General features: G+C 36.4%; 1 pseudogene; it reads right to left on the bottom strand.

Moving 5' to 3' along the window:
- Positions 1 to 2,094: 2,094 nt before the first annotated feature.
- On the bottom strand, positions 2,095 to 2,214 carry LOC121029037 (uncharacterized; annotated as a pseudogene).
- Between the last annotated feature and the right edge of the window lie 10,483 nt (positions 2,215 to 12,697).

The following is a 12,697-nucleotide window of genomic DNA, read 5'->3' as shown; positions in this document are numbered from 1 at the left end:
TAAATCCCCCACTTTTCACTGAGGTGTCTTCCACTTACTGCACCATCCTAACAAGAGACAGCATGGTAATACTTCCTTCCAGTGTCAGTCCATGAGTAGCCCTCCCACATCTCTTGACATAGGTGGCACATCATAACCCATTCAGACATCAGCAACCTCCACCTGATTCCAGCCACATCATTGACTTAATATTTCTAAATGGTATTGACTCCTGATCCAAGGAGTGGAAACACAGAAATGTATTAACTACTACTGACTAATTATTGTTAAATCATAATTGAAATAAAATCTATTTCCTATGACTTAGATGCTTATTTCAGACCTATAATATGCTCTCTTGGTATTTCTATTTTGTAGGGTTTTATTTCAAAGTAAAATTTGACCATCCTTTACATTGAATGCTGACAATGTTTTTAATCTTTCCTTTAATTAAAAATGCATTTATGGTACAGAATTATTAAAACAACAAAAATCTACTGAGATCCATAGGCATATATCATTTTTCTTGCCTTCTGAGAAAGCTAGCCTAAATAGCTGATGTAGATTAAATACGTTTTGGGAAACCCAGCTGGCTCAGTCAGAAGAGCATGCAACTCTTGATCTCAGCTTCATGAATTTGAGCCCCACATTAGGTGTAGAGATTACTTAAATAAGCCAAGTTTTAAATATATATGCATATATATATACACATATATATGTGTATGTGTATATATATATATATATATATATATGAGACATTTCTAAAATTTTTTTAATGTTTATTTATATTTGAAGGAGAGAGAGATAGTGTGTGAGCAGCAGAGGGGCAGTGTGAGAGGAAGACACAGAATATGAAGCAGGCTCCACGATCTGAGCTGTCAGCACAGAGCCTGACGTGGGGCTCAAACTCACAAACCAGGAGATCATGACCTGAGCTGAAGTCAGATGCTCAACCCACTGAGCCACCCAGGCACCCCTAAATAGGATTATTATTAATAGACTATTTAATTTGGCAATTCAAATTCAATTTATGTAACTGGCTGCAAATATTCTTTAGCATTGATATAATAAGAATATAACAATCCACTCTTTATTTCATATTGATCTAGCTCTTAGAATTATAGTTTATACTTCACAGTTAAAAATGCCAGATATTTATGTTAAGATGGCTTCAGCACTGAGTTAAAAAAATTAACTTAAATTGGCTTACATATTAAAGAATTTACTGGCTCACCTACCTGAAAGACTAAAGTAGGGTAGGCTTTAAATTTGACTTAATTAAGAGACTTCTCTAAAGTCTCTTACAGTTCAGCATCTTGCTCACACTGCAGCAGTCTGGGCATTACATTTTTTCAGGACAACATATAGAAGAGAAGAAATAATTTCCCTGGATTCCAAGTTTTCCATTCATACTAAGATCAACTTTTCCAGAAGCCTTCAGCAAACTTTCCTCATACTCTTTAACCCAAATTATATCAAAAGCCCATATCTGCACGAATATTGATAAACGTAATCAATAAGCCATTTTCACCCCTAGAGCTTGGCAAAAGGTGAGCTACTCCTTATAGTAATGAGCTGCATTAAAACAGACTTCTTATAGGAAGGGAAGAGGGGGAAATGGGTGTTAAGTAGGCAACCAACTACTACTCTAAGATGAAATTTGAATAATATAATATTTTGCTAGAGAACATGAATGGAAATGCGTAATTTGGAAAGGTGTTCAGTATGTTGGCGTTTCTGACATCCTGAATGTTACATTATCTGAGCTGATTGTGGAATTTGCTATAGGCATCATCCTTGGAGTCTTGCCAAACCCTAGCATGAATCTGTATTTGGGTGGTATGCAGAAGACAAAGGTAAATCAGCCACCCTCTCCTTTCCATTGCTATTTCTTGTTCATCTACACAACATATTTCCTTTTCTTTTTCTCTTAGAGAGAGACGGGGGGGGGGGGGCAAAAAGAAAGAGAAACAGAGAGAGAGAGAGAGAGAGAGAGAGAGAGAGAGAGAGAATCCTAGGCAGGACCCATGCTCAGCAGAGTCTGACGCAGGGCTCAATCCCACTACTGTGGGATCATAACCTTAATAGAAATTGAGAGTCCGACGCTCAATTGAATGAGCTGCCCCTACACAAAATATTCTAGATTTGGCCAATTTGGTTCATGGAAATTTTAATTAGCAATAATTACGCCTCAGATAAACCTCATTAACTATGATACTGCCACTGTACAAAGCTAGTTCATGGAAATTTCAGAACAGTAATAATGTATTTAACTTTTCGAATTGTGGAGAACATTTTTTCAGTATAAGAGTAATATTATCATTTAAAATACTGAAGATAAGATTTAAAAACCACTAGTAATCCAACCTCTCTAATCCAGTCTTTATTAGAATTATAGCTTTCGTTTTTCTACTAAATACATTATAAACATCTCTCTATATAGTTATGCAGTTTTCATATCCCTATTCTTAATACTTGCATGAAATTTTGAGGAGTGCATGTAAATAATATAATTGACAATAACGAAGTGGAAAAAATAAAATATTGGCTGTTTCCTACATTTTCATTACTTCCATTACTTGAGGGGGTTAATTTGTTTTCAACCTATCCTAGAAATAAGGTCATTGTTCTCATAAGACAAAGATGGCAGCATGACTGCCTATCTCTCCATATGAACACCATTTCTTTCAATTTTTACTTTTAATGTTTATTTATTTTTGAGAGCTAGAGACAGAACATGAGTGGGGGAGAAGCAAAGGGAGAGGGAGACACAGAATCCAAAGCAGGCTCCAGGCTCCAAGCTGTCAGCACAGAGCCCTGTGTGGGGCTCAAACCCACTAACTGTGAGATCATGACCTGAGCTGAAGTTAGATGCTCAACCGACTGAGCCACCCAGGCACCCCGATCTGAACACCATTTTTAAGCAATAAACTCTAGATCCAGATAAAGGAAAGAATAATTCAATGATACAACACAAACAAAAAATGCTATATTTGAATGCCAGAAAAATCAAGAACATCATTAAGAAGGAAGGTGTACTACACTATTAATCAGAAGACATACTGCAGTGCAATGCTTGGGAAATCTCATAGGAGTGTCTTACCCTGTTTACATTTAGTTCATCCATATAACAACACATTGTCCAGCTATAAAACTGAAAAATAATCACTGCCCCTACTTCCTGCCACGAGATATGGAGACTGATAGTATTTTGTAGTCTTTGAAATAATATTTACTTTTCTGGTTACAAAAGAAATATTTATGTTTACTGCACAAGTTTTTAAAAATCCAGGAAAAATATACAAAAGCAAATATAAACTACCATAAACCTACTATTCAGAGACAATTTTAATATATCCTTTAATGTTATTTCTACAATTTGTATGTTTAATACTATAAAATTAGATATAGTTCTGTACACTCCCTCTGTTACTTCACATTGTGAATGAAGGTTGATTTCAAGCCATAGCCTACGAATCTAAAATTGAATGACATATTATGATAGACTGCACATTATGTCAGGATAACAAATCAAAGAATTATCTTCAGTATTCCTGCATCAAATACTTCCCTACTATGTAGGCAAAGCAAATTCCTTTGACGCGGTCACCAGGCAATAATTGCAAAGGCAGTGGTTTCCTGATGTTGTTGCACTCTCCCCCAAGAAATATTAAAAATGGATGGCCACAGTAGGTCACCAGGGATAGGCTCATGGCCCACTAATACTGCATAGCTCTATACATGCACAATATGGAAAAGATGATCATCTGTATATGCTAAGGAACTTAGTGTTAAGTGAAAACTCTAGAGTCAGCACCCCATACAATACTTGCCTGCCCAATCACTGAGCATTCATCTGTAGGTGTGGTCACTACCTTAAGGTATCTAGTCCAAAAAACTCTACCCCAGTCATTCAGCTTGAGTCTGATCTCTCCCTAGTCCAGAGACTAGAGCCACCTATCCCCACTCCACAATCTGACAAAATGTTTTATGCAGTGTTAGCCTTAGGAAGACAGGGCAAAGGACCAGAAATCTACTGGATTGAAAATAAAACTTCCCCATCACTTGTGGACACCTTTACATTTCACATAGGTTGATCCAGGAGAAGCAGTCTAGAAATAAAGTAGAAATGTTATCTTTTTATTTGCTTCTATAAAATGATGTGGGCATCTTCCTAAGATTCAGGAAAATATTCTATGGTCTGTGTGCACCTGGGTGTGACAACTGGCAATGCAAAAAAATATACATGGTTTTCCTTCCTACACACTTGACAGAGTGTGGATGTTTCTGTGTGAGAATTTAATACAGCTGGAACATCAGTATCATCAACCTTGTCTCTTCCTTCATCTATTTTTATAATGGCATCCTCCTCTTTCATCAATTTCAGTTGAGCACGTGTGTGTAGTCTGCTCTCTTGGATTGGAACTTCTCATTTGTTTCATTTGTACTGTGACCACTCATAAACATTCTATGGTAGGATGTGGAATCAGAATGGGAGACTCAGTCTTCACTGCACCACCGAGTTGTATGACTTTAGGCAAGTGACTGAATGTCACTAAGCCTCAGTTTCCTCATGTGAAATGGAGTGAATAATGCCAAGCCTTCTTACGTTAGAGTTATTTTAAGGTTCCAGTGAGATAATGTTTATCTGAAAGCTCACTCACTAAAACGCAAGCATAATCATAGCTTCAATGCTTAAACCCTTGAATGGCTTTACTCTCAGTTTAGCATAAGCTCCAAAATGCTTAATGGAGTCCTTCATCGCCCTGCCTGATTTCTATCTAGCCTCATCTCCTGCATCTCTCTTCTGGCACTCGAACTTCCAGATACATAGCTCATTTCATGGAGTCATTTCACTTTCAGATAGGAGATGGGGGAAAAAGTTAATTTGACTATCTTTTGAAAACATCTGCTACCTCACGGCAAGTTCTTCCAAAGCTTGCCTCCAGAATGGCCTGTTAGGGTATGAATCACAGCTGCCAAGCCTCTTGCATGCTGTTCTGCAATACTGAGAAAGATCCTTTGAATACCAAAAATGCAATAATAATATCAGTGATCTTGGTATCATGACTTTATGTCTGGCCTTCATAAAAGATCATTTACTCATTTCAAAACTGTTCCTAAATCAACAGGTGTTGTGCCCTGTTCAGCTAATTCAGAATGGAGTCAACAGCAGACGGATAAACAGCTTGGCATCTGGCTTTGGCCCTGCTGCAGAATTGCCAAGAGAAGCCCAAGCATCCTGCATCACCTGCCTTTTCAAAGGCTTCTGTTGTCGTACGAATGGCTCATTTTGTGACTCCAGCAATGCTTGAAATTGGCTGTCTGGTATCACAGAATGCCTGACCCTGACCAGGGGGCAAATGTCAAACCATGCCAGAATGTACAGCTTGGTTTCATAATGACTAGCAAGATTCACTTCTTAGGAGAAGGGCATTGTTCTGGTTGGATGCCAAGAACTATAGAAAATTATTGCATATTTAATTGAAAAGTTCACTTTGCTGCTTGCTTGTCAGCCATTTTAAATACTGAAATTATGGAATTGCACCCCCTACTTTTATCCTCTCTCCTACCTTTTTCACTGCCATTCATCAAAATCTTGAGTGGAAATATAAAAGCACTTGATGTACTCTATCTTTTCTGAGTTTCTCCCAGGTCAGTTTCCCTAGAAGCATAGCTTGAAATGGATTTTCTTGGGCAAGTGATCTACTGAGGTAGTGCTTTTGAGAAACTAAAGAAAACAGGCAGGGCAGGGGAAGAAGCTAGACAGTGATTTAGCTTCAGACTGCTTCCACAGAGAGCTTGGGAACCTGAATTGAACTTCATAGGTTGTGTCAACCAGAGGTGAGGTTCTGATAAAATCCTTATCAGCCTAGAGTCAAAAAAATAATGCACCCATGAGCTCTAAGCAGTCAATACCCACAGCATGTAGGGATGGGTGCACCAGCCTAGTAATGGTGATCTGTACAGGGAACCGAAGATTGTACCCACTTCACAGATCTAACATATTCATCCCATAAATCTCTACCATTATAATTACTATGATATTATTGCAACCATTGTTTTTGGTAAGCAAACCTATATACAAGTGGAAACTATCTTTCAGCTCTAAACTGAGCTGTACCTATTCAGATTCTATAAATATAGCAAGAAACTAAGAATTTTTAAAAGAGATGTAATTTACTTTTATCCCAGCAAATTACAGATAGCTGATCATAGTCTATAGGTAATTCACAGAGAACAATGGATGGGTACCAATGGTTTTTGCTGAACCATCTTCTTTCAATTTCACTATTATCATTGCAAACAAAGTAAAACAAAGTAAAAGCTAACCTGTTCTCCAAGACTCATACCCTAAGATGACCAAATAAGGATTTACCTCACTAGTTACAATTCAGTACAACTCATCTTTATATCATAAAAGCTCATCCAGAATTGCAATCTTACAAATGCAAACTACACTGCATTTGATATTTTACTAAAAAGTATTTTTATTATTAAAGTCCAATGATTTTGACTTCAATTCCTTTTTATCCTTGCATTTTCTTCGAGAGTTTTCAAAAACCCATTATGACTGTTTCCAATGTTCTCATATCCAAATGTTCAAGAGTATTTTTCTTCTCATTTACCAGATTTTTTAAGCTTAAATAAGTAAACATTATTTTTGGATTTTCTTTCTCATCTAGCACTTTGTTCTATTCTGTTTTATACTACAGAGGACATGAGGGCACTAAGTAGGCAGACCTAAAAAACCCAAATTGTGGATAAGCCAATTTTGATACTACAGTGATGCCTTGGGCAATAGTGCAGATATGCCATAACCTTGCAGACCACACTTAACTGAATTAACCAACAACTTAACCTGGGACCCTAGGCTATCAAGGAGTAGAGGAATTGTCTTCCTACCTTAACCCCCCAAGTACACCAGAAATGGAGGGAGCTTAACCTCTGATGAAGCTTGAATTTCCGTGCCCTTCCCACCATATCTTCTCACTGTTCACACTGTATCTCCTGTTTTGTCCAAAGCCTGGGAAAGGACCTACGATGTTTTCACACATTCATCTATTTTTCTAAATTTTACAGAAAGAATATATGCAAAATTCTTTCTCTTAAAGAGGACTCCAAAAATTATAAATTTCACGTACTATGAAACTTTGATTCTGCCATGCTTACCCATCACCAAGACTAGCCATGTTGGGAGGTGATGAATAAGAACTGACTTTTTGTCGTCTGAGGCCCACATATCTTTGAGGAAAAGGAGTAGATTAAGAGCCTGCTTTCATCAATTCATCATCCCTATGGCTAAAATCTTTATTTAGAAATGCTTATCCTGAGTATTCCCACCACATCTAATGGAAAAAACACCCTGTGAGGCACTAGCATGTGCAGACTTCATGGTCTCTTTTTGGTTTTCCTGCTCTGTTTGCCACACATCCTTAAATGACAGGCAGGCAAGGGGCTCCCAAGCATTTATGTGAGGATCCAAGACTGTCTCTTCAGCCATGTGTCTGTGGCACCTGAGTCTGCATATGCCATTTAAAATTAAAAGGCCACAGCATTTCAGATTTAATCATAAGGCTGCCAATTAAGGTATCACTTGTCTTTCCATAAAAATCATTTGGGGATATTTTTCTTTTATCCCCAGGCTCTTATTTACTGTAAATTTCCAGCAGGCAATGCAAACTACAGCTGCTCAACCTGTTTGAAAACTATCCGGCACAGATTCATTTTTCAAATGGACACTAAATAAATACTCGTTGATGATATGTGATAATTTGGGAAGATTTTCATTAAAGGTGTTTGATTGGGATCAAATCTTTATGAAGACACTTCTGAGCCAGGATGACTTTTTTCAGAGACATGACTGAACCACTTCAACCATACTAGATATGGAAATCCCTACTGTTTACACCAGCTCCATGAATTATATAATGCCTCTGAAACCTGAATCCATTAATAGAGTTAGAAAATATGTTTTAAAGTATGAGAAGAGCTAAAAATGGTATCTTCTCCTCTAACAGGGAAATCAAATACTAATTTTGTTTGAAGGAGAAATACTAATTTTGTTTAGCAGTACAAGCTCCTCAGCTAACACATTAAATTCTACTTTTGACGAGAGATATTCAGTTATTATTTTCAAAAATATGTATTTCCAGTTGTTTAAAACAAGCAAATGTATGCCAAGACTTAGAGCAATAAAGTGATTTTAAAACAGTTGTCTTGGCCAGTCAGGTAATGCCTGTTTCTGTAAAATATAATCCCAAACACTTTTTTTCTTCATCCCATCTGGAGTTGATAGGCTTGAAGCTCCCAGACAATTTTTTTTTTTTTTGGCCCTGTCAATGCTCCCTGGGGAAAGCCTGGATTTCATTTTGAGGTCAGGCAGTCAAGGCAATATAATTGTATAAAATCAAAGGAGGAAAAACCTGAATCCCTGCCTTCTTTTGTTCTCTTTGTTTCTATGGATAAGGTCAGAGGTCTGGGTCACACTCCTTGCACCTTCCAAAGGAGTAGAGAAAACGTTCTTCTCTCCTGATCTTCCCTTTAAGGATTCCAGGGCCCTGGTAGCAGTTTATGTCTCTGTCTCATAGGCCCTACCGTCAGAATTCTGATGTTCAAATTATAGTCACATATTAGGGAAAAAAAGCAAATCTGGCCACTGGATTCATTCATTGTTAAATCTGTTAATAAAAAATATAGAGTCACTGCCTAATATACCATAATATAAAAATAGGAAATTTTTTGGTCATAGTAACTCCACCTAATATAAACCATAGTAAATTAATTTTAGTAATTAGATCTGTTATTTATAGTAATCACCTGTGCCAGTTAAGTAGTGAAGATTGCCTCCTGGTGTTTTAGGAACAGAGTACACACATGTTGAATACTTCCACAGCTCAGCACAGGTCAATTTCCAAAGCAAGCACCAGCTTAGCACTATAATCCATACCATTTACTGCGAAATGGTTGCTCAGCTCACACCGTAGCTGCACGTCCAGACACTGCCCCCCCAAAAAAATCAGCCTCTTTCCCAGGACTCAGAACTCTGAACAATCATAGTACAGCAAATAGCACCAGACACTATCTGGGAGACAACCCACTACAAATCAGTGGCTGCTTCATCCCATAATCCTGGAACGGTCAAGTTGTGCACCTCCGCCAAACCCTCAAACCCACATTAACTCCTGACCCATGGCAGATCCAAAACAGAATAGCCTGAGAAAAGTCAAATGTTTGAGGATTTTTAGGTGGCGTTGGCACAGATATACAGAACATTCTCTGTTCAAGTACCCAATTTTGAGCTAACAAAGCCACTGAAATATCAGAGATTTAAATGGAAAGAGGGCTAGTTATTTATCATATTTCTTTGCCAAAGACCCCAAAATACTAGCACAGCTTACATTACCTACATAGGGCATTATTTATACTACAACTCATCAATTAAACATGTAGAGTTTTGAATAGTGTTTTTCATATGCAAAGAGTCAGTATCAAATAACAACAGTAGTGATAGTAACAGTTAACATTCTCCAAGCACTAATATGATGAGACCTGGCCTTAAGGGCTGTGCACATCATTTCACCTGACCGTCATGACACCCCTATAAGGTGATGTACTAATATCCTTGTAACTAAAATACTGAGTTTTTATCCCTATTCTGCCACTTATCTATGGTATGACCGTGTGTAAGTCTGTGTGACCTAGTGCAAGTCTTTTCATCTCTTAGCTTCAATTTACCTGTATGAAAATTAACAACCCTGTTGCCTGCCTTCCATACCCTATTGGATTATTGTGAAGAGCAAGAGACAATGGATGAAGAGCTTCCTATAAACTAATAAATTTGCAGGTAAAATTGTTTTATTTTATTTTCTACAGGATCAGGTGTCGATGTGCCCACTTGTGATGACTGGCTATCTGGAGAAGGAAAATGTTTTAAATTCATCAGTGTTTGCTGAAATATGACAACCTTCCCATTAGAATACGTGTCATCAACTTCTTTCAGCATAGCCCACCAAGATGGAAAGAGCATGAAGTGCGTGAAGTGTGTAAAAGCTTTCACAAAAGCAAAGAAAGTTTTGTGTAAGCTGCAGGTGGTGAAATTATCCATTCCATCTAGGCTCTATTTTAATAAGTTCCTTTAAAGATGTATTTTTATTATATCCTACAGCTATTTAAAAGGTGTTTTAATAAACACTTCTCTTTTATAGCTGCCAATCTTTTTCATCGTCTCCCTGTGTCCCACAGAAGTTATCAACATCAACACACCATATCTTAAAAGTATTCATTAACGAGGGTAATTATTTGAGAGTTGGGCCTCTCTTTTCCACTTCATGTTCTTAATCAATGATTCTGCAGAGAGTTGCTTCACCGTGTGGGGTTTTGTGAGCTGAGTTTTTTTCCTCCATTTTGGGTCACACCAGGGCTGCTTCTGTGAAATTCAATTAGAACCTTATAATAGTTCTCTGTAAATTTCATTACATCAAAAACAAACGGTAAGATCTTGAAAAGAGCCTACAACTGCTAGAGAGGGTTTATTAACACTTTGTCAGAATATGTGTTTTTTGTCTTAGGCAGATCAATCAAACCCACTTCAATTGGTGAGTCCCTCTGCTCTCAATGTGAAGAAAACAGACTTGTTTCGTCCCCTCAAAAAATGTTAAAAACTCCCAGTTCTTCATAGCTATAACACTATTGGGGAATTTTTCCCCTTTCAGCTTGAAAGAAAAAAGTAATTTCTAATATGGCATAACAATTATTTAGGGACCATAAATGAGTTAGCAAAAAAAAAAAAAAAAAAAAAAAAAAAAAAAAAAAAAAAGATTATTTTGGAGTAAAGAGCCTAGAGAGAAAGAAAATTATGTAATTTTAACAAGATTTAAACCTCATTTACCATACTCTTTAACAGAAAGCAAAGGGGAAGCCAGCCCAGCAAATCAACAAAATTATGAGCATATTTAAAAATGCACACACACAAGTGAAGCAAACTGATCAAAATTAGGGAATATCAGCATTTAAAATGTAACACTGTATTCAACAATCTGCTGTTTAATTTTTTGTGATTATGTACAAATAGTAAATAAGAGACAGTGATGTTTTATAAGAAAGGGCTAGTTTTAAAGCTATAATTTAAAATAATCTGTGTTCACAATAACACCAAGTAAAACAAAAATGAAGAAAAACACACACATACATAAAATCTATATCTTACCAATCTCCAACAGGGTCTTTTATTATCCCCAAATTCTAAAGAGCTACTTCCTTCTAAAGTCACTGCAACATCTAACTAACTATAGGTACTCAAAATAAAAACATTAAGATTGAATGATAGTACCTTTAGGGTGGACATAAGAATCAGTATGGAGAAGAAAAGAGGTTGATAAGGAAATCCAGCAATAATGGAAGGATTGTGAACTGAATGCAGGGATAATCAGACAGTTTTGGGATGGAAAGAGCTACATAGCAGGGAGAATTGAATAATTATTTTCACAGACTTAAATGCATCATTTTGAATAGCCAGAATTGGCTATGTGATTGTTAGTATATATACTTCCTGTATTTATTTATGAGCTTTGTTTCTGCTTTCTCTTCTTAAACTGTAAGCTATCAAAAGAGCGTCTTTTTCCATTATAACTAATTCCTTTACAATACTTGGTTCAGCGCTCTTGCAATGTTCTATAAAGTACATTAAATTTATTTGATGGATTTGATTTGATGGCTTACCAGTATGACAACAATTTTGTTAGTATTTTCATGGCAATGAAATCAGTAACAATCATGTCCATTTCTATTCACTGTATGGCCTTTACATCAAAAAGGTATCATTTTTACTAGTTAAAGAGTATTGCTTCTGACTGCCTTGGGGTCAAGCAAACAATAAATAATCACATAATAAATTTTCTTGAATACTTTCTTACAATAAATATTTACATAACACTTTATGGCTTGCAAAGTGTTTGCTAGGATATTATCCCATTTATTCTTGCTTAAGCTCAAAATATTTCATTGAACTTCTGTTAATTTTAATTTTTTTAGTAATTTCTGTTTAAAGAAACATCAGGCCCAAAATGGAGTCACTTGTGCTAAGCCCTATATCAGCAAACCACGACTTAGTACCTAACCTAATTGCAACTTCAGCTTCTCCCAGGAATGTAAACTTTGGCCAATCAATCTGAAAATACATGGTCATCATTAGTGAGGAAAACTGCCCAAAAGTCCCCTTTAATCCTTTTTAAGAAGGGGACCTTATCTGAGATAATGCATTCTTTGCTAAAAAACTTCCTTTTCCTATCCCCTTTCTGCTTTTAAAACCCTTCCTTTTCTACAACTTATTGTAGTTTTTTTTTTCTATTTGCTGCCCAGAACATAGCCAATTTAATCTTTAAATTTACACAGTTGAATTTTGTTAGTATTTTTTTTTTGTCTATATCCAACCTACTTTAACCTTCAAGTGGCAAGGAATTTGTCAAGGGTTGGGGAGGGTGGGAGGAACACTCACAAATATCTGCAATCACTGAATTATAATTAATACTTTAATTCTATCAGTTAATTTGTAGGATGTCAGCTAATTTTAACTCCCTATGTGAGCCAATTTGGTAAATAAATTCAGTAAGAATTATCACAACTAAAAATATACACCTAAACTATTAGGTGAAATATGCCTGTAATGTCTTTGGTAAATGTCTCCTTTTTTACTTGTTTTCATTTACAATTAACCTCT

This window comes from Herpailurus yagouaroundi, unplaced genomic scaffold (genome assembly GCF_014898765.1).
Source record: "Herpailurus yagouaroundi ecotype Mexico unplaced genomic scaffold, PumYag 100, whole genome shotgun sequence".
Taxonomy (NCBI): domain Eukaryota; kingdom Metazoa; phylum Chordata; class Mammalia; order Carnivora; family Felidae; genus Herpailurus; species Herpailurus yagouaroundi.
Note: the sequence above shows the minus strand (reverse complement) of the source record. Positions and strands in the feature narration are given on the sequence as shown.